At 49.8% G+C, this 21,053-nt stretch overlaps 1 protein-coding gene across 1 annotated transcript in view; it reads left to right on the top strand.

Moving 5' to 3' along the window:
- The window catches only part of LPCAT1 (lysophosphatidylcholine acyltransferase 1), a 275,186-nt gene that overhangs the window by 206,274 nt on the left and 47,859 nt on the right, over nt 1-21,053 (top strand). The gene's annotated exons all lie outside the window — the stretch shown is intronic.

Here is a 21,053-nt window from a genome sequence, read left to right on the forward strand (position 1 = left end):
CTATGCCCCTCCTCCAGACTCCAGTTTTTTGAGGGTGCTGATCGCTGGGTACGCCTAGTTGCTCACTCCGGCAGCCGGCCGTCACCCCCTTACAGAGCCAGAAGTCAGAAGACAGGTGAGTAGCATTTCTGAGGTACCATGCAGCGATCGGACGCTACGCGCCAGGCTTCCACATACGCACACAGCACTACAGTGTGCAGGGGGCGGGGGCGCCCGGGGCAGCTAAAAATCCTCCGTGTACACTGGCAAGAGGGGACATTAGTGCCAAGGCACTGTCCTAACCCCCACTAGTATAATCATTTATTGAAAAAAGCGGAACAGAAGCGCGCCATTAAGGGTGCGGAGCTTCGTCCTCACAGCTCACTCTGCGCCATTTCCTCTCCTCAGGCTGCAGAGAAGCCGGTCCTTCTTCACACTGCTGACAAGTATCAGGATGCAAAACGGGGGGGGGGGGCACAGGATAATTGGTGCACTATACTTAATATTAAAAGCGCTACAGGTCTTTGGCATTTTCTAGTGTTTTCAGACCCGTCAATTTGGCGCTGGGTTGTGAGCTGGCAAATCCACTATGTGTCTCTTTGACAGACTTTACTGTGGGTCTGTCCCCTATATGCCCGGTGTGTCTGTGGGTGTTTGGTACACGTGTGTCGACATGTCTGAGGCTGAGTGCTCTTCCCAGGAGGAGGCTGTATTAGGGACACAAACGGCTGTGGGGGTGACCCTGTCGGCACCGCCGACTCCTGATTGGGTAAATGTTTTGAATGCTGTGAATCCTAATGTAGCTCTTATTAGTAAGAGATTAGATAAGTCTGAGTCTCAGACCCAGGCATGGAAGAAATCTGTGGAGGATGTGTTATTACAAGTTCAGGACCCCTCGGGGTCACAAAAACGTACTTTTGCACAGTTGGCAGACACTGGTACCGACACGGACACTGATTCCAGTGTCGACTATAGTGATTCCAGATTAGATCCAAAATTGCCAAAGAGCATTCAGTACATGATTGTGGCAGTTAAAGATGTATTACATATCACTGAGGACCCTGCTGTTCCTGATAAAAGGGTCTGTTTGTATAAGGAAAAGAAACCTGAGATAACGTTTCCTCCCTCTCATGAACTGAACACTCTATTTGAAAAAGTCTGGGAAAGCCCTGACAGGAAGTTTCAGATTCCCAAAAGGATTCTGGTGGCTTATCCGTTTCCCTCTGAGGATAGGGAAAAGTGGTAGTCACCCCCCATTGTAGACAAGGCCCTATCACGTTTGTCTAAAAAGGTGGCTCTCCCGTCACCTGGCACGGCAGCCCTTAAGGATCCTGCAGATCGTAAGCAAGAAACTACGTTAAAATCCATTTATGCGACCACAGGTACGCTACTCAGACATGTCATTGCATCTGTGTGGGTGAGTAGTGCTATCGAAAAGTAGGCAGATAACTTGTCATCTGATATAGATACCCTAGATAGGGATAGAATCCTCTTGACGCTGGGTTATATCAAGGATGCTGCAGCATACCTAAAGGAAACTGCGAGAGATATTGTCCTTTTTTTCAATCAAAGGCCAATGCCATGGCAGTCTCAGCTAGGCGAGCATTGTGGATTCACCAATGGAATGCTGACGCTGACTCCAAGAAAAATATGGAATCTCTGCCATATAAAGGTGGTGCCTTGTTTGGTGACGGCCTCGCTGATTTGGTATCTACGGCTACCGCGGGTAAGTCATCCTTTTTGCCTTATGTTCCTCCACTACAAAAGAAAACACACCACTATCAAATGCAGTCCTTTCGGCCCAATAAATACAGAAAAGGGCAAGGTTCTTCCTTCCTTGCTACTGGAGGAAGGGGAAGAGGTAAAAGATCACCAGCCTTGTCTGGTTCCCAGGAGCAGAAGTCCACCCCGGCTTCTGCAAACTCCACTGCATGACGCTGGGGCTCCTCTGCGGGAGTCCACACTAGTGGGGGCACGTCTAAAACTCTTCAGTCAGTTCTGGTTTCGTTCGGACCTGGACCCATGGGTTTTACAAATAGTATCACAAGGGTACAAACTGGAGTTTCAAGACGTTCCCCCTCGCCGATTTTTCAAATCTGCCTTACCAGCTTCTCTTCCGGACAGAGGTAGTATGCGACGCAATACAAAGTTGTGTCAAAATCAGGTCATTGTCATGGTTCCCCCGTCACAACAGGGAGAAGACTTTTATTCAAGCCTGTTCGTGGTCCCAAAGCCAGACTGCTCGGTCAGACCGATCCTTAACCTAAAATCCCTCAATTTCTCTAACGTCCTAGTGGATGCTGGGGACTCCGTCAGGACCATGGGGATTAGCTGCTCCGCAGGAGACAGGGCACAAAAATAAAGCTTTAGGATCAGGTGGTGTGCACTGGCTCCTCCCCCTATGACCCTCCTCCAAGCCTCAGTTAGGTTTTTGTGCCCGTCCGAGCAGGGTGCAATCTAGGTGGCTCACCTAAAGAGCTGCTTAGAAAAAGTTTTTAGGTTTTTTATTTTCAGTGAGTCCTGCTGGCAACAGGCTCACTGCATCGAGGGACTTAGGGGAGAGAAGTCAACTCACCTGCGTGCAGGATGGATTGGCTTCTTAGGCTACTGGACACCATTAGCTCCAGAGGGATCGAACACAGGCCCAGCCATGGAGTCCGGTCCCGGAGCCGCGCCGCCGACCCCCCTTGCAGATGCCGAAGATGGAAGAGGTCCAGAAGCAGGCGGCAGAAGACTTTTCAGTCTTCCTGAGGTAGCGCACAGCACTGCAGCTGTGCGCCATTGTTGTCAGCACACTTCACACAGCGGTCACGGAGGGTGCAGGGCGCTGGGGGGGCGCCCTGGGCAGCAATGTATAATACCTTTTTATGGCTAAAAAATACATCACATATAGCCCTTGAGGCTATATGGATGTATTTAACCCCTGCCAGATCTCACAAACTCCGGAGAAGAGCCCGCCGAAATAGGGGGCGGGGCTTATTCTCCTCAGCACACAGCGCCATTTTCCTGCTCAGCTCCGCTGTGAGGAAGGCTCCCAGGACTCTCCCCTGCACTGCACTACAGAAACAGGGTAAAACAGAGAGGGGGGGCACTTTTTTTGGCGATATTACTATATTTAAGCTGCTATAAGGATACAACACTTATATAGGGTTGTTCCCATATATATTATAGCGCTTGGGTGTGTGCTGGCAAACTCTCCCTCTGTCTCCCCAAAGGGCTAGTGGGGTCCTGTCTTCAATAGAGCATTCCCTGTGTGTCTGCTGTGTGTCGGTACGTGTGTGTCGACATGTATGAGGACGATGTTGGTGTGGAGGCAGAGCAATTGCCGGTAATGGTGATGTCACCCCCCAGGGAGTCGACACCGGAATGGGTGGCTTTGTTTATGGAATTACGTGATAATGTCAGCACATTACAAAAATCAGTTGACGACATGAGACGGCCGGAAAACCAGTTAGTACCTGCCCAGGCGTCTCAGACACCGTCAGGGGCTGTAAAACGCCCTTTACCTCAGTCGGTCGACACAGACCCAGACACGGACACTGAATCTAGTGTCGACGGTGAAGAAACAAACGTATTTTCCAGTAGGGCCACACGTTATATGATCACGGCAATGAAGGAGGCTTTGCATATCTCTGATACTACAAGTACCACAAAAAGGGGTATAATGTGGGGGGTGAAAAAACTACCTGTAGTTTTTCCTGAATCAGAGGAATTGAATGATGTATGTGATGAAGCGTGGGTTAACCCAGATAGAAAAGTGCTAATTTCAAAAAAGTTATTGGCATTATACCCTTTCCCGCCAGAGGTTAGGGCGCGCTGGGAAACACCCCCTAAGGTGGATAAGGCGCTCACACGCTTATCAAAACAAGTGGCATTACCGTCTCCTGATACGGCCGCCCTCAAGGATCCAGCTGATAGGAGGCTGGAAACTACCCTAAAAAGTATATACACACATACTGGTGTTATACTGCGACCAGCCATCGCCTCAGCCTGGATGTGCAGTGCTGGGGTGGTCTGGTCGGATTCCCTGACTGAAAATATTGATACCCTGGATAGGGACAGTATTTTACAGACTTTAGAGCAATTAAAGGATGCTTTTCTTTATATGCGAGATGCTCAGAGGGATATTTGCACTCTGGCATCGAGAGTAAGTGCGATGTCCATATCTGCCAGAAGAAGTTTATGGACACGACAGTGGTCAGGTGATGCGGATTCCAAACGGCATATGGAAGTATTGCCGTATAAAGGGGAGGAATTATTTGGCGTCGGTCTATCGGATTTGGTGGCCACGGCAACTGCCGGGAAATCCACCTTTTTACCTCAGACCCCCTCCCAACAGAAAAAGACACCGTCTTTTCAGCCGCAGTCCTTTCGGTCCTATAAGAAGCGGGCAAAAGGACAGTCATATCTGCCCCGAGGCAGAGGAAAGGGTAAGAGAGGGCAGCAAGCAGCTCCTTCCCAGGAACAGAAGCCCTCTGCGGGTTCTGCAAAGCCCTCAGCATGACGCTGGGGCTTTACAAGCGGACTCAGGAACGGTGGGGGGTCGACTCAAGAATTTCAGCGCGCAGTGGGCTTGCTCACAGGTGGACCCCTGGATCCTGCAGGTAGTATCTCAGGGTTACAGGTTGGAATTCGAGAAGTCTCCCCCTCGCCGGTTCCTAAAGTCTGCTTTGCCAACATCTCCCTCAGACAGGGCGACGGTATTGGAAGCCATTCACAAGCTGTTTTCTCAGCAGGTGATAGTCAAGGTACCCCTCCTACAACAGGAAAAGGGGTATTACTCCACGCTATTTGTGGTACCGAAGCCGGACGGCTCGGTAAGACCTATTCTAAATCTGAAATCTTTGAACCTGTACATACAAAAATTCAAGTTCAAGATGGAATCACTCAGAGCAGTGATAGCGAATCTGGAAGAAGGGGACTTTATGGTGTCCCTGGACATAAAAGATGCTTACCTGCATGTCCCAATTTGCCCTTCACATCAAGGGTACCTCAGGTTCGTGGTGCAAAACTGTCATTATCAGTTTCAGACGCTGCCGTTTGGATTGTCCACGGCACCTCGGGTCTTTACCAAGGTAATGGCCGAAATGATGATTCTTCTGCGAAGAAGAGGCGTATTAATTATCCCTTACTTGGACGATCTCCTGATAAGGGCAAGGTCCAGAGAACAGCTGGAGGACGGAGTAGCACTAACCCAAGTAGTGCTGCAACAACACGGGTGGATTCTGAATTTTCCAAAATCTCAGTTGACCCCGACAACACGTCTGCTGTTCCTGGGAATGATTCTGGACACGGTTCAGAAAAAGGTGTTTCTTCCGGAGGAGAAAGCCAAGGAGTTATCCGAACTTGTCAGGAACCTCCTAAAACCAGGAAAAGTGTCTGTGCATCAATGCACAAGAGTCCTGGGAAAGATGGTGGCTTCTTACGAAGCAATCCCATTCGGCAGATTCCACGCACGAACTTTTCAGTGGGATCTGCTGGACAAATGGTCCGGATCGCATCTGCAGATGCATCAGCGGATAACCTTATCGCCACGGACAAGGGTGTCTCTTCTGTGGTGGTTGCAGAGTGCTCATCTGTTAGAAGGCCGCAGATTCGGCATACAGGACTGGGTCCTGGTGACCACGGATGCCAGTCTGAGAGGCTGGGGAGCGGTCACACAGGGAAGAAACTTCCAGGGAGTATGGTCAAGCCTGGAGATGTCTCTTCACATAAATATACTGGAGCTAAGAGCGATTTACAATGCTCTAAGCCTGGCAAAACCCCTGCTTCAGGGTCAGCCGGTGTTGATCCAGTCGGACAACATCACGGCAGTCGCCCACGTAAACAGACAGGGCGGCACAAGAAGCAGGAGAGCAATGGCAGAAGCTGCAAGGATTCTTCGCTGGGCGGAAGATCATGTGATAGCACTGTCAGCAGTGTTCATTCCGGGAGTGGACAACTGGGAAGCAGACTTCCTCAGCAGACACGATCTACACCCGGGAGAGTGGGGACTTCATCCAGAAGTCTTCCACATGATTGTGAACCGTTGGGAAAAACCAAAGGTGGATATGATGGCGTCTCGCCTCAACAAAAAACTGGACCGGTATTGCGCCAGGTCAAGAGACCCTCAGGCAATAGCTGTGGACGCTCTGGTAACACCGTGGGTGTTCCAGTCAGTGTATGTGTTTCCTCCTCTGCCTCTCATACCCAAAGTACTGAGAATTATACGGCAAAGGGGAGTAAGAACGATACTCGTGGCTCCGGATTGGCCAAGAAGAACTTGGTACCCGGAACTTCAGGAGATGCTCACGGAAAATCCGTGGCCTCTACCTCTAAGACGGGACCTGATTCAGCAGGGACCGTGTCTATTCCAAGACTTACCGCGGCTGCGTTTGACGGCGTGTCGGTTGAACGCCGAATTCTAAGGGACAAAGGCATTCCAGAAGAGGTCATTCCTACACTGGTTAAAGCCAGGAAGGAGGTGACTGCACAACATTATCACCGCATTTGGAGAAAATATGTTGCGTGGTGTGAGGCCAGGAAGGCCCCCACGGAGGAATTTCAATTGGGTCGATTCCTACATTTCCTGCAAACAGGATTGTCTATGGGCCTCAAGTTGGGGTCCATTAAGGTTCAAATTTTGGCCCTGTCGATTTTCTTCCAGAAAGAATTGGCTTCAGTTCCTGAAGTCCAGACTTTTGTAAAAGGAGTACTACATATACAGCCCCCGGTTGTGCCCCCAGTGGCTCCGTGGGACCTTAATGTAGTTTTGGATTTTCTCAAATCCCATTGGTTTGAGCCACTCAAATCGGCGGATTTGAAATATCTTACATGGAAAGTAACCATGCTACTGGCCCTGGCTTCAGCCAGGAGAGTGTCAGAATTTGCGGCTTTATCGTATAAAAGCCCATATCTGATTTTCCATTCGGACAGGGCAGAACTGCGGACGCGTCCTCATTTTCTGCCTAAGGTGGTGTCAGCGTTTCACCTGAACCAGCCTATTGTGGTGCCTGCGGCTACTAGCGATTTGGAGGATTCCAAGTTGCTGGACGTTGTCAGGGCATTGAAAATATATATTTCAAGGACGGCTGGAGTCAGAAAATCTGACTCGCTGTTTATACTGTATGCACCCAACAAGCTGGGTGCTCCTGCTTCTAAGCAGACGATTGCTCGTTGGATTTGTAGCACAATTCAACTTGCACATTCTGTGGCAGGCCTGCCACAGCCTAAATCTGTCAAGGTCCATTCCACAAGGAAGGTGGGCTCATCCTGGGCGGCTGCCCGAGGGGTCTCGGCATTACAACTCTGCCGAGCAGCTACGTGGTCGGGGGAGAACACGTTTGTAAAATTCTACAAATTTGATACCCTGGCTAAAGAGGACCTGGAGTTCTCTCATTCGGTGCTGCAGAGTCATCCGCACTCTCCCGCCCGTTTGGGAGCTTTGGTATAATCCCCATGGTCCTGACGGAGTCCCCAGCATCCACTAGGACGTTAGAGAAAATAAGATTTTACTTACCGATAAATCTATTTCTCGTAGTCCGTAGTGGATGCTGGGCGCCCATCCCAAGTGCGGATTGTCTGCAATACTTGTACATAGTTATTGTTACAAAAAAATCGGGTTGTTCTTGTTGTGAGCCGTCTGTTCAGAGGCTCCTACGTTGTCATACTGTTAACTGGGTTCAGATCACAAGTTGTACGGTGTGATTGGTGTGGCTGGTATGAGTCTTACCCGGGATTCAAAATCCTTCCTTATTGTGTACGCTCGTCCGGGCACAGTATCCTAACTGAGGCTTGGAGGAGGGTCATAGGGGGAGGAGCCAGTGCACACCACCTGATCCTAAAGCTTTATTTTTGTGCCCTGTCTCCTGCGGAGCCGCTAATCCCCATGGTCCTGACGGAGTCCCCAGCATCCACTACGGACTACGAGAAATAGATTTATCGGTAAGTAAAATCTTATTTTCTACCTAAAAAAAAATTCAAAGTCAAGATGGAGTCGCTCCAAGCAGTGATCTCCAGCCTGGAGGAAGGGGATTTTATGGTGTCGGTGGACATTAAGGATGCCTATTTACATGTTCCCATTTATCCTCCGCACCAGGCTTACCTGAGGTTTGCAATTCAGGATTGTCATTACCAATTTCAGATGTTGCCATTTGGTCTGTCCACAGCTCCGAGGATTTTCACCGAAGTGATGGCGGAAATTATGGTTCTCCTTTGCGAGCAAGGAGTCACGATTATCCCGTACTGGGACGATCTCCTGATAAAGGCGAGATCCAAGGACCAGTTGGTGCAAAACATTGCTCTCTCCCTGACAGTTCTTCAACAACAATTCTTCCTAAACTTGCCAAAATCACAGTTGATTCCGATGACGCGGTTGTCGTTTTTGGGAATTATACTGGACACAGAACTACAGAGAGTTTTTCTTCCAGTGGAATAGGCTCTGGAACTTCAGAGTCTGGTCAAACAAATTCTGAAACCAGCAAGAGTGTCAATCCATCAATGCACTCGGTTGCTGGGGAAGATGGTTGCGGCCTACGAGGCCATTCAGTTTGGCAGATTCCATGCCAGAGTGTTTCAGTGGGACCTGTTGGACAAGTGGTCCTGATCCCGCCTGGACATGCACCGAAGGATAATCCTGTTTTCCAAGACCAGAATCTCACTCCTGTGGTGGCTGCACAGCTCTCACCTCCTAGAGGGGCGCAGGTTTGGGATCCAGGACTGGATCCTAGTAACCACGGATGCAAGTCTCCGAGGCTGGGGAGCAGTCACACAGGGGGAAAACTTCCAAGGAAGATGGTCAAGCCAGGAAACTTGTCTCCACATAAACGTTCTGGAGATAAGGGCCATTTACAACGGCCTTCTACAAGCGGAACATCTTCTTCGTAATCTGCCCGTACTCATACAGTCGGACAATGTAACAGCAGTCGCGTACATAAACCGCCAGGGCGGAACAAAAATCATACAAGCGCTCTGTCGGCGATTTTCATTCCAGGAGTGGACAACTGGGAAGCAGACTTCCTCAGCAGACATGATCACCATCCAGGAGAGTGGGGCCTCCATCAAGAGGTCTTCACAGAAGTGACAAGTCTTTGGGGAATTCCTCAAATAGACATGATGGCATCTTGTCTCAACAAGACGCTTCAGAGATTTTGTTCCAGGTCGAGGACCCTCAAGCAATATCAGTGGATGCACTGGTGACACTATGGGTGTTTCAGTCACTGTATGTATTCCCTTCACTTCCTCTCATTCCAAAAGTTCTAAAGATCATAAGAAGAACAAAGATTCAAGCGATCCTCATTGTCCCAGACTGCCCAAGGAGGGCTTGGTATCCAGATCTTCAGGAATTACTCCTAGGAGATCCCTGGCCTCTTTCTCTACGTGAGGACCTGTTACAGCAGGGGCCGTGCGTGTATCAAGACTTAACGCGGCTACGTTTGACGGCATGGCGGTTGAACGCCAAATCCTAGCCCGAAAGGGTATTCCCAGTGTAGTCATTCCCACACTTATTCAGGCCAGGAAAGTAGTAACGTCTAAACATTACCACCGTATTTGGAGAAAATATGTTTCTTGGTGTGAATCCAAGAAGGCTCCTACGGAAGAATTTCAGCTAGAACGTTTTCTCAATTTTCTATAAGCAGGTGTGGATGCGGGCCTAAAGTTGGGCTCAATTAAGGTACAGATTTCAGCCTTATCGGTTTTCTTTCAAAAACAATTGGCCTCCCTTCCAGAAATTCAGACTTTCGCGAAAGGTGTGTTGCACATCCAACGTCCATTTGTGCCCCCAGTGGCACCATGGGATCTTAACGTGGTGCTGCAGTTCCTTCAATCACATTGGTTTGAACCTTTATAGAAGGTGGGGTTGAAATTCCTCACTTGGAAAGTGGTCATCCTGTTGGCCTTGGTATCTGCAAGGCGGGTGTCTGAGTTAGCGGCCTTGTCTCACAAGAGCCCTTATTTGATCTTCCATGAAGATAGAGCAGAGTTGACAACTCGTCAGCAATTTCTGCCGAAGGTGGTTTCATCTTTCCACATGAACCAACCTATTGTGGTGCCAGTGGCTACTGACGCCTTAATTGAATCAAAGTCTCTGGATGTGGTCAGAGCTTTGAAAATTTATGTCGCCAGAACGGCTCAGGTTAGGAAAACGGAGGCTCTGTTTGTTCTGTATGCTCCCAACAAGATTGGGTGTCCTGCTTCCAAGCAGACCATTGCACACTGGATCTGTAATACGATTCAGCATGCTCATTCCATGGCTGGATTACCATTACCGAAATCGGTGAAGGCCCATTCTACTTGAAAGGTGGGATCGTCCTGGGCAGCTGCCCAGGGGGTATCGGCATTACAACTTTGCCGAGCAGCTACTTGGTCGGGTTCAAACACTTTTACAAAGTTTTACAAGTTTGATACCCTGGCTGATGATGACCTCAAGTTTGGTCAATCGGTGCTGCAGAGTCATCCGCACTCTCCCACCCGTTCTAGAGCTTTGGTATAACCCCATGGTTCTAATGGTGACCCCAGCATCCTCTAGGACGTATGAGAAAATAGGATTTTAATACCTACCGGTAAATCCTTTTCTCTAACGTCCTAAGTGGATGCTGGGGACTCCGTAAGGACCATGGGGATTAGCGGCTCCGCAGGAGACTGGGCACAACTAAAGAAAGCTTTAGGACTACCTGGTGTGCACTGGCTCCTCCCACTAAGACCCTCCTCCAGACCTCAGTTAGATTCTTGTGCCCGGCTGAGCTGGATGCACACTAGGGGCTCTCCTGAGTTCCTAGAAAGAAAGTATATTTTAGGTTTTTTATTTTACAGTGAGATCTGCTGGCAACAGACTCACTGTAGCGAGGGACTAAGGGGAGAAGAAGCGAACCTACCTAACTGGTGGTAGCTTGGGCTACTTAGGCTACTGGACACCATTAGCTCCAGAGGGATCGACCGCATGGAACCGGACATTGATGTTCGGTCCCGGTGCCGCGCCGCCGGCCCCCTTACAGAGCCAGAAGCAAGAAGAGTCCGGAAAATCGGCGGCAGAAGACATCAGTCTTCACCAAGGTAGCGCACAGCACTGCAGCTGTGCGCCATTGCTCCTCATACACACTTCACACTCCGGTCACTGAGGGTGCAGGGCGCTGGGGGGGGCGCCCTGAGCAGCAATAAAAACACCTTGGCTGGCAAATATATCACAATATATAGCCCCAGAGGCTATATATGTGATAAATACCCCTGCCAGAATCCATAAAAAAGCGGGAGAAAAGTCCGCGAAAAAGGGGCGGAGCTATCTCCCTCGGCACACTGGCGCCATTTTCTCTTCACAGTGCAGCTGGAAGACAGCTCCCCAGGCTCTCCCCTGTAGTTTTCAGGCTCAAAGGGTTAAAAAGAGAGGGGGGGCACTAAATTTAGGCGCAATATTGTTTATACAAGCAGCTATTTGGGGGAAAAAATCACTCAGTTATAGTGTTAATCCCTGCATTATATAGCGCTCTGGTGTGTGCTGGCATACTCTCTCTCTGTCTCCCCAAAGGACTTTGTGGGGTCCTGTCCTCAGTCAGAGCATTCCCTGTGTGTGTGCTGTGTGTCGGTACGGCTGTGTCGACATGTGGGATGAGGAAGGTTACGTGGAGGTGGAGCAGAGGCCGATAAATGGGATGTCGCCCCCTGTGGGGCCGACACCAGAGTGGATGGATAGGTGGAAGGTATTAACCGACAATGTCAACTCCTTACATAGAAGGCTGGATGACGTAAAACAGCGGTGGGACAGCCGGCTTCTCAGCCCGCGCCTGCCCAGGCGTCTCAAAGGCCATCAGGGGCTCAAAAAAGCGCCCGTTACCTCAGATGGCAGACACAGATGTCGACACGGAGTCTGACTCCAGTGTTGACGAGGTTGAGACATATACACAATCCACTAGGAACATCCGTTACATGATCTCGGCAATGAAAAATGTGTTACGCATTTCTGACATGAACCCAAGTACCACATAAAAGGGGTTTTATTTTTGGGGAGATAAAGCAGCCAGCGTTTTGTTCCCCCATCAGATGAATGAATGAAGTGTGTAAAGTAGCATGGGTTCCCCCGATAAGAAACTGGTAATTTCAAAAAAGTTACTGATGGCGTACCCTTTCCCGCCAGAGGATAGGTCACGTTGGGAGATATCCCTTAGGGTGGATAAGGCGCTCACACGTTTGTCAAAAAAGGTGGCACTGCCGTCTTAGGATACGGCCACCTTGAAGGAGCCTGCTGATAAAAAGCAGGAGGCTATCCTGAAGTCTGTAAATACACACTCAGGTTATATACTGAGACCTGCAATTGCCTCAGCATAAATAGTGCTGCTGCAGCGTGGTCTGATACCCAGTCAGATAATATTAAAACTCTAAGACAGGGATAATAGTTTGCTAACATAGAGCATATTAAAGACGTCGTCTTAGATATAAAGGATGCACAGAGGGATATTTGCCGGCTGGCATCCAGAATTAATGCAATGTCCATTCTGCCAGGAGGGTATTAGAAACCCGGCAGTGGACAGGTGATGCTGCCTATAAAAGGCACATGGAGATTCTGCCTTATAAGGGTGAGGAATGGTTTGGGGATGGTCTCTGGGACCTCGTATCCACAGCAACAGCTGGGAAGAAAAAATTTTACCTCAGGTTTCCTCACAGCCTAAGAAAGCACTGTATTTTCAGGTACAGTCCTTTCGGCTTCAGAAAAGCAAGCGGGTCAAAGGCGCTTCCTTTCTGCACAGAGACAAGGGAAGAAGGAAAAAGCTGCACCAGCAGCCAGTTCCCAGGATTAAAAAATCTTCCCCCGCTTCCTCTGAGTCCACCGCATGACGTTGGGGCTCCACAGGTGGAGACAGGTGCGGTAGGGGCGCGTCTCGGGAACTTCAGGGACCAGTGGGCTTGCCCACAGGTGGATCCCTAGGTTCTGCAAATAGTATCACAGGGATACAGGCTGGAGTTCGAGGCGACTCCCCCTCGCCGTTACCTCACATCAGCCTTGCCTGCTGCCCTCGGAGAAAGGTAGTACTGGCGGCAATTCACAAGCTGTACTTCCAGCAGGTGAAATCAAGGTACCCCTCCTTCAACAAGGCCGGGGTTACTATTCCAAAATGTTGTGGTACCGAAACCAGACGGTTCGGTGAGACCCATTCTAAAATTGAATGCCTTGAACACTTATATACGAAGGTTCAAGTTCAAAATGGAATCGCTCAGGGCGATTATTGCAAGCCTGGAGAATTTCATGGTATCACTGGACATCAAGGATGCTTACCTGCATGTCCCTATTTACCCTCTTCACCAGGAGTACCTCAAAATTGTGGTACAGGATTGTCATTACCAATTCCAGACGTTGCCGTTGGTCGGTCCCCGGCACAGAGGTATTTACCAAGGTAATGGCAGAAATAATTATCCCGTACTTGGACGATCTCCTTATAAAGGCGAGGTCCAGGGAGCAGTTGTTCGGCGGAGTAGCACTATCTCGGGAAGTGCTACAACAGCACGGCTGGATTCTGAATATTCCATAGTCGCAGCTGGTTCCTACGACGCGTCTACTGTTCCTTGGTATGGTTCTGGACACAGAACAGGATAAAAAGGGTTTCTCCCGGAGGAGAAGTCCAAGGAGTTGTCGTCTCTAGACAGAGACCTCCTAATACGTATACAGGTGTCGTTGCATCAATGCACGCGAGCCCTGGGAAGGATGGTAGCTTCTTACGAAGAAATTCCATTCGCCAGGTCCCATGCAAGGATTTTCCAGTGGGATCTGTTGGACAAGTGGTCCGGGTCGCATCTTCAGATGCATCGGCGGATAACCCTGTCTCCAAGGGCCAGGGTGTCGCTGTTGTGGTGGCTGCAGAGTGCTCATCTTCTAGGGGGCCGCAGATTCGGCATACAGGACTGGGTCCTGGTGACCACGGATGCCAGCCTTCAAGGCTGGGGGGCAGTCACACAGGGAAGAAACTTCCAAGGCTATGGAAAAGTCAGGAGACTTTTTTACACATAAATATTCTGGAACTAATATGCCCTAAGTCAGGCTAGACCCCTGCTTCAACACCGGCCGGTGCTGATCCAGTCAGACAACATCACGGCGGTCGCTCATGTAAACCGACAGGGCGGCACAAGAAGCAGGATGGCGATGGCAGAAGCCACAAGGATTCTCCGATGGGCGGAAAATCATGTGTTAGCACTGTCAGCAGTGTTCATTCCCGGAGTGGACAACTGAGAAGCAGACTTTCTCAGAAGACACGACCTCCACCCGGGAGAGTGGGGACTTCATCCAGAAGTTTTCCAAATGATTGTACACCATTGGGAAAGGCCACAGGTGGACATGATGGCGTCCTGCCTCAACAAAAAGCTACAAAGATATTGCGCCAGGTCAAGGGACCCTCAGGCGATAGCTGTGGACGCTCTGGTAACACCGTGGGTGTACCAGTCGGTGTAGGTGTTCCCTTCTCTGCCTCTCTTACCCAGGGTAATGAGAATAATAAGAAGGAGAGGAGTAAGAACTATACTCATTGTTCCGGGTTGACCAAGAAGAGCTTGGTAACCAGAACTCCAAGAAATGATCTCAGAGGACCCATGGCCTCTGCCGCTCAGACAGGACCTGCTGCAGCAGGGGGCCTGCCTGTTCCAAGACGTACCGCGGCTGCATTTGACGGCATGGCGGTTGAACGCCGGATCCTGAAGGAAAAGGGCATTCCGGAGGAAGTTATCCCTACGCTATTTAAAGCTAGGAAAGAAGTGAACGCAAACCATTATCACCGCATATGGTGGAAATATGTTGCGTGCTGTGAGGCCAGGAAGGCCCCAAAGGAGAAATGTCAGCTAGGTCTGCACTTCCTACAGTCAGAGGTGACTATGGGCCTAAAATTGGGTTCCATGAAGGTCCAGATTTCGGCTCTATCGATTTTCTCCCAAAAATAGAACTGGCTTCACTGCCTGAAGTTCGGACTTTTGTTAAGGGAGTGCTGCATAGTCAGCCCCCGTTTGTGCCTCCAGTGGCACCGTGGGATCTCAACGTAGTGTTGGATTTCCTGAAGTCGCATTGAGTTGAGCCACTTAAATCCGTGGAGCTACAATGCCTCACGTGGAAAGTGGTCATGCTGTGGGCCTTGGCGTCGGAATTGGCGGAATTGAGGACTCGTTCCCAATTCCTTCCTAAGGTGGTATCAGTTTTTCATGTGAACCAACCTATTGTGGTGCCTGCGGCTACTTGGGACTTGGAGGATTCCAAGTTTTCTGGACGTAGTCAGGGCCCTGAAAATATATGTTTCCAGGACGGCTAGAGTCAGAAAGACTGACTCGCTATTTATCCTGTATGCACCCAACAAGCTGGGTGCTCCTGCTTCTAAGCAGACTATTGCTCGCTGGATCTGTAGCACGATTCAACTTGCACATTCTGCGGCTGGACTGCCGCACCCTAAATCTGTAAAAGCCCATTCCACGAGGAAAGTGGGCTCTTCTTGGGCGGCTGCCCGAGGGGTCTCGGCTTTACAAATTTGCCGAGCTGTTACTTGGTCGGGGTCAAACACTCTTGCAAGAGTCTACAAGTTTGATACCCTGGCTGAGGAGGACCTAGAGTTTGCTTATTCGGTGCTGCAGAGTCATCCGCACTCTCCCGCCCGTTTGGGAGCTTTGGTATAATCCCCATGGTCCTTACGGAGTCCCCAGCATCCACTTAGGACGTTAGAGAAAATAAGATTTTACTCACCGGTAAATCTATTTCTCGTAGTCCGTAGTGGATGCTGGGCGCCCATCCCAAGTGCGGATTGTCTGCAATACTTGTATATAGTTATTGCCTAACTAAAGGGTTATTGTTGAGCCATCTGTTGAGAGGCTCAGTTGTTATCATACTGTTAACTGGGTATTGTATCACGAGTTATACGGTGTGGCTGGTATGAGTCTTACCCGGGATTCAAAATCCTTCCTATTTGTGTCGGCTCTTCCGGGCACAGTATCCTAACTGAGGTCTGGAGGAGGGTCTTAGTGGGAGGAGCCAGTGCACACCAGGTAGTCCTAAAGCTTTCTTTAGTTGTGCCCAGTCTCCTGCGGAGCCGCTAATCCCCATGGTCCTTACGGAGTCCCCAGCATCCACTACGGACTACGAGAAATAGATTTACCGGTGAGTAAAATCTTATTTTCTCTTAGTCCGTAGAGGATGCTGGGTGCCCATCCCAGTGCGTACTGTGTCTGCAGTTATTAGTTGTGGTTACATACATATCGTGTTATGTTTATAGTCAGCCTGTTGCTGAAATTGTTCATGCCGTTGGCTTGTGTTCTGTTGAATGCCACATTGTGCGACATGCATGAGGTGTGAGCTGGTATGAATCTCACCTTAGTTTAACAATAAATCCTTTCCTCAAAATGTCCGTCTCCCTGGGCACAGTTCCTATAACTGGAGTCTGGAGGAGGGGCATAGAGGGAGGAGCCAGTTCACACCCTTTGAAAGTCTTAAAGTGCCCATGTCTCCTGCGGATTCCGTCTGTACCCCATGGTTCTAATGGTGACCCCAGCATCCTCTACGGACAAAGAGAAAAGGATTTACCGGTAGGTATTAAAATCCTATTTTTTAAAAAAATATTATTTCTTAAACTTTGAAACATCGGTCGGGAACATTGTGACCATTGTAACATCGGTAACATCGCGATTTTGCCTTTTAGAGCCTGGGTGGGGGGGAATCCTGCCGTGCTGACCGATCAACAATGATCGGCAGCACAGCAACATTGTGTGGAGGGCCTCTGACAGTAGAAGCAGAGGGAAGTTTCCCCTTCCCTGCCGCTGCTAGCACTGTTTATCTGACTGGTCGCATCCTGTGCGACCAGGTCAGATAAAACACTGCCTGGTGTGGTCGCATCTGATGCGACCATGCCAGGCAAGTGGTTAATTTTTACACTGCAGTTTAGATTTCAGTTTAAACACACCCCACCCAAATCTAATTCTCTCTGTACATGTTATATCTGCCCCTCCTGCAGTGCACATGGTTTTCTACAATTGCTAACTTTTTTGGTTTGCTAACAAACCTGAATAAGGCCCTAAATGAATTAATATACTGTCACCTACATGCTAATCGATATTGTTTCTCTTACGTCCTAGAGGATGCTGGGGTCCACATTAGTACCATGGGGTATAGACTGGTCCACTAGGAGCCATTGGCACTTTAAGAGTTTAAGTGTGGGCTGGCTCCTCCCTCTATGCCCCTCCTACCAAACTCGGTTTTCAAAATGTGCCTAGAGGAGCCGGTCACAGGAGTTTTTCTAGTTTTATTATTTTTCTTAGTTAGGCACAGGGAGGCTGTTGCCAGCGGGGGACTTAGGGAGGGAGTGGTGTCCAACTCTGAAAGGTTAATGGCCGCTATCTCCGCTGACAGGACACTGAACTCCTGAGGGTGATGATCGTTAGCCGCCCCAGGCGACTGCTCACTCCCCCAGCATGCCACCACCCCCTAACAGAGCACGAAGATTCCGGTGGCGCGTGAGTCACCAGCCCCCCTGGCAAGCGGGGAGCCGGTGTGAAGATGGTGGCAACAGGGTGGAAGCGCAGTGCTAACTGCACTCTGGTGGCTCAGCGCTGCACAGTGCGGCGCTATGAGGGGCGCCTGTACCCTACACTGGTCACTCAGGCTGTCAGGGACCTCGGTAACGCTGCCAGCACCATACCTCAGGCCAGTATAAAGATGTAAACTGCGGGAAGCAGCGCCATGTTCAGGTGCGGAGCTTCTCCTCAGAGCGGACCCAGCAGCGGTCAGCGCCATTTTCCTGCCGCAGATCCAGATACAGAGACTCTGACAGGGAGAGCTGTCCCTCCACGCAACTCCAGCTATCCTGTGCGGTACAGTGGGTTGTAGAAGTGGAGGGAGGCTGTGTAATTACTGTGTAGTCTATTAAGGTACACAGTCAGCGCCAGGTAGCTGTATTATCTACCTAGGGAAGCGCTGTGTGTGTGCTGGCTCCAAGCTCTGTGTTTCTCTGTGGCATTCTTGGGGGGAAACTGTCTGACATTTTCCTGTGTGTGTGGGTGTATGTTTTCTCACATAGCCATGTCCAGTGACTCTGTGTCTTATTCTACAGAGGACATTTCCTATCCGGAGGAATCCATTCTATGTACCCAGGATTGTAATGTCTTGTCTCAGATTCTTATTAATGAGCCAGAATGGCTGACTTCTATTAAAGGAATGATCTCTCAGATCTCTACCAGGGTAACTCATACTGAGACTGAAACTCCGGTTTTAAAGAATTCTAAGGCAGTACGGTCAGGTTCTGTTCCTATTCCTGCTAAATCCCCTAGAATATACCCAAAGAAACGTGCACTTGCCCAGATTATGCAAGCCGACACAGATACCGACTCTGACATGGCAGACGGTGATGGGGATGTGCTGAGGGGGGCGGCATCCCTGGCAAAGGGGGTGCAGCTCATGATTGAGGCCATTAGGGATGTGTTACAAATTACTGACACACCACCTGAGCAGGTTGGAGGCTTACTTCACAGACAATAATAAAGCCTCGCTAACCTTCCCTGCGTCTAAAGAATGAAAAATCCTGGGAAAACCTGGAGAAAAAATTCCAGATCCCAAACAGAGTTCTGGTTGCTTTTCCCTTCCCTGAGGAGGATAGAAAGAAATGGGAAAACCCACCCATAGTTGACGCATCTGTCTCCAGACTGTCAAAAAAGGTGGTTTTACCTGTGCCTGGATCTACCGCCTTAAAAGAACCGGCTGATCATAAAGTTGACACTACGCTCAAATCCATGTACACTGCGTCAGGATTGGCGCTAAGGCCCACTATTGCCTGTGCATGGATTACTAAAGCCATAGTAAAGTGGTCAGGCACATTACTAGCGGAATTAGATTCTATGCATAGAAGTGACATTGAATTGTTTTTACGTAACATACAGGATTCTGCGGGTTTCATGGTGGAAGCCATGAAGGACCTGGGTACTCTGAATACAAGGCTATCTTCTATGGCTGTCTCGGCATGCAGGGACTCTGGCTACGCCATTGGTCTGCAGACGCGGAATCCAGGAGTAGTGTGGAGAACCTACCCTTCACAGGTCAGGCTCTATCTGAGGGAAGCATTGGATGCGTGGATTTGCACGGCAACCGCGGGTAAGTCACCCTTTCTTCCCTCAGCTGCTCCTTCTATGAAGAAACCCTTTTCTTCATCCACACCGCAGTCCTTTTGGACCGCTAAGACAAAAAAGTCCAAACCTCCTACTACCTTCTTTAGAGGTGGATGGGCAAAATCCAAGAAGCCTGCACTTGCAGGTTCCCAGGACCAAAAACCTCCTTCTGGTCCTCAAAATCCTCAGCATGACTGTGGTCCGCACAGCCAGGAGAACGGGCAGGTGGGGGCGAGACTCCGACGTTTCAGCAACGTCTGGGTGTCGTCTGGCCTGGATCCCTGGGTACAGGATATTGGGGGTCATTCCGAGTTGTTCGGTCATTGCCGATTTTCGCAACGGAGCGATTAAGGCAAAAATGCGCATGGTACGCAGCGCGCATGCGCTAAATATTTTAGCACAAAACTTAGTAGATTTACTCACATCCGAACGAAGAATTTTCATCGTTGAAGTGATCGGAGTGTGATTGACAGAAAGTGGGTGTTTCTGGGTGGAAACTGACCGTTTTCTGGGAGTGTGCGGAAAAACGCAGGCGTGCCAGGATAAAACGTGGGAGTGTCTGGAGAAACGGGGGAGTGGCTGGCCGAACGCAGTGTGTTTTTGTGACGTCAAACCAGGAACTAAACGGACTGAGCTGATCGCAGTGTAGGAGTAAGTCTCGAGCTACTCAGAAACTGCTAAGAATTATTTATTCGCAATTCTGCTACTCTTTCGTTCGCTATTCTGCTAAGCTAAAATACACTCCCAGGGGGCGGCGTCCTAGCTTGTGCAATGCTGCTAAAAGCAGCTAGCGAGCGATCAACTCGGAATGACCCCCATTGTGTATAGGATTTTTGGGGACTTACCCAAGAGGCTGGTGATCAAGCCCATAGGTGAAACGTACGTTCAGCTTGAGCTGGTGTGATCTACAAACAGCTCCTCACTGCAGGAGGATGCTGTATCTGGCAGTATGCAAACTGTGATTTGAGTTCCAGGAAAGTGCACCTGGCAGCGCTCCAACTGTGGTTGGCGGTCCGGTAGTATGAACTGAATTACTTTTCTCTGACGTCCTAGTGGATGTTGGGAACTCCGTAAGGACCATGGGGAATAGACGGGCTCCGCAGGAGACTGGGCACTCTAAAGAAAAGATTAGGTACTATCTGGTGTGCACTGGCTCCTCCCTCTATGCCCCTCCTCCAGACCTCAGTTAGAATCTGTGCCCGGCCAGAGCTGGGTGCTCCTAGTGGGCTCTCCTGAGCTTACTAGTAAAGAAAGTATTTATTAGGTTTTTTATTTTCAGTGAGCTTCTGCTGGCAACAGACTCACTGCTATGTGGGACTAAGGGGAGAGAAGCAAACCTACCTGCTTGCAGCTAGCTTGTGCTTCTTAGGCTACTGGACACCATTAGCTCCAGAGGGTTCGAACACAGGCACCTGTCCTCGATCGTCCGTTCCCAGAGCCGCGCCGCCATCCCCCTCGCAGAGCCAGAAGAACAGAAGCTTGAATACGACGAAATCGGCGGCAGAAGACTCCTGTCTTCATTTAAGGTAGCGCACAGCACCGCAGCTGTGCGCCATTGCTCCCAGCACACTTACACACTCCGGTCACTGTAGGGTGCAGGGCGCTGGGGGGGGGGGGGGGGGGGGGCGCCCTGGGCAGCAATTGAAGTACCTTTTGGCAATAAAAATACATATATACAGTCTGGCACTGTATATATGTAAAAACCCCCGCCATTTTTTTTACACAGAAAGCAGGACAGAAGCCCGCCACTGAGGGGGCGGGGCCTTCTTCCTCAGCACACCAGTGCCATTTTCTCTTCACAGCTCCGCTGGAAGCAGCTCCCCAGGCTCTCCCCTGCAGTATCCAGGTACAAGAAGGGTAAAAAAGAGAGGGGAGGCACATAAATTTAGGCGCAAATAAAACATATAAGGCAGCTATTGGGTAATCACTTATTATAAGTGAAAATCCCTGTGTTATATAGCGCTGTGGTGTGTGCTGGCATACTCTCTCTC

The sequence above is a fragment of the Pseudophryne corroboree genome, chromosome 5, assembly GCF_028390025.1.
Source record: "Pseudophryne corroboree isolate aPseCor3 chromosome 5, aPseCor3.hap2, whole genome shotgun sequence".
Classification (NCBI taxonomy): domain Eukaryota; kingdom Metazoa; phylum Chordata; class Amphibia; order Anura; family Myobatrachidae; genus Pseudophryne; species Pseudophryne corroboree.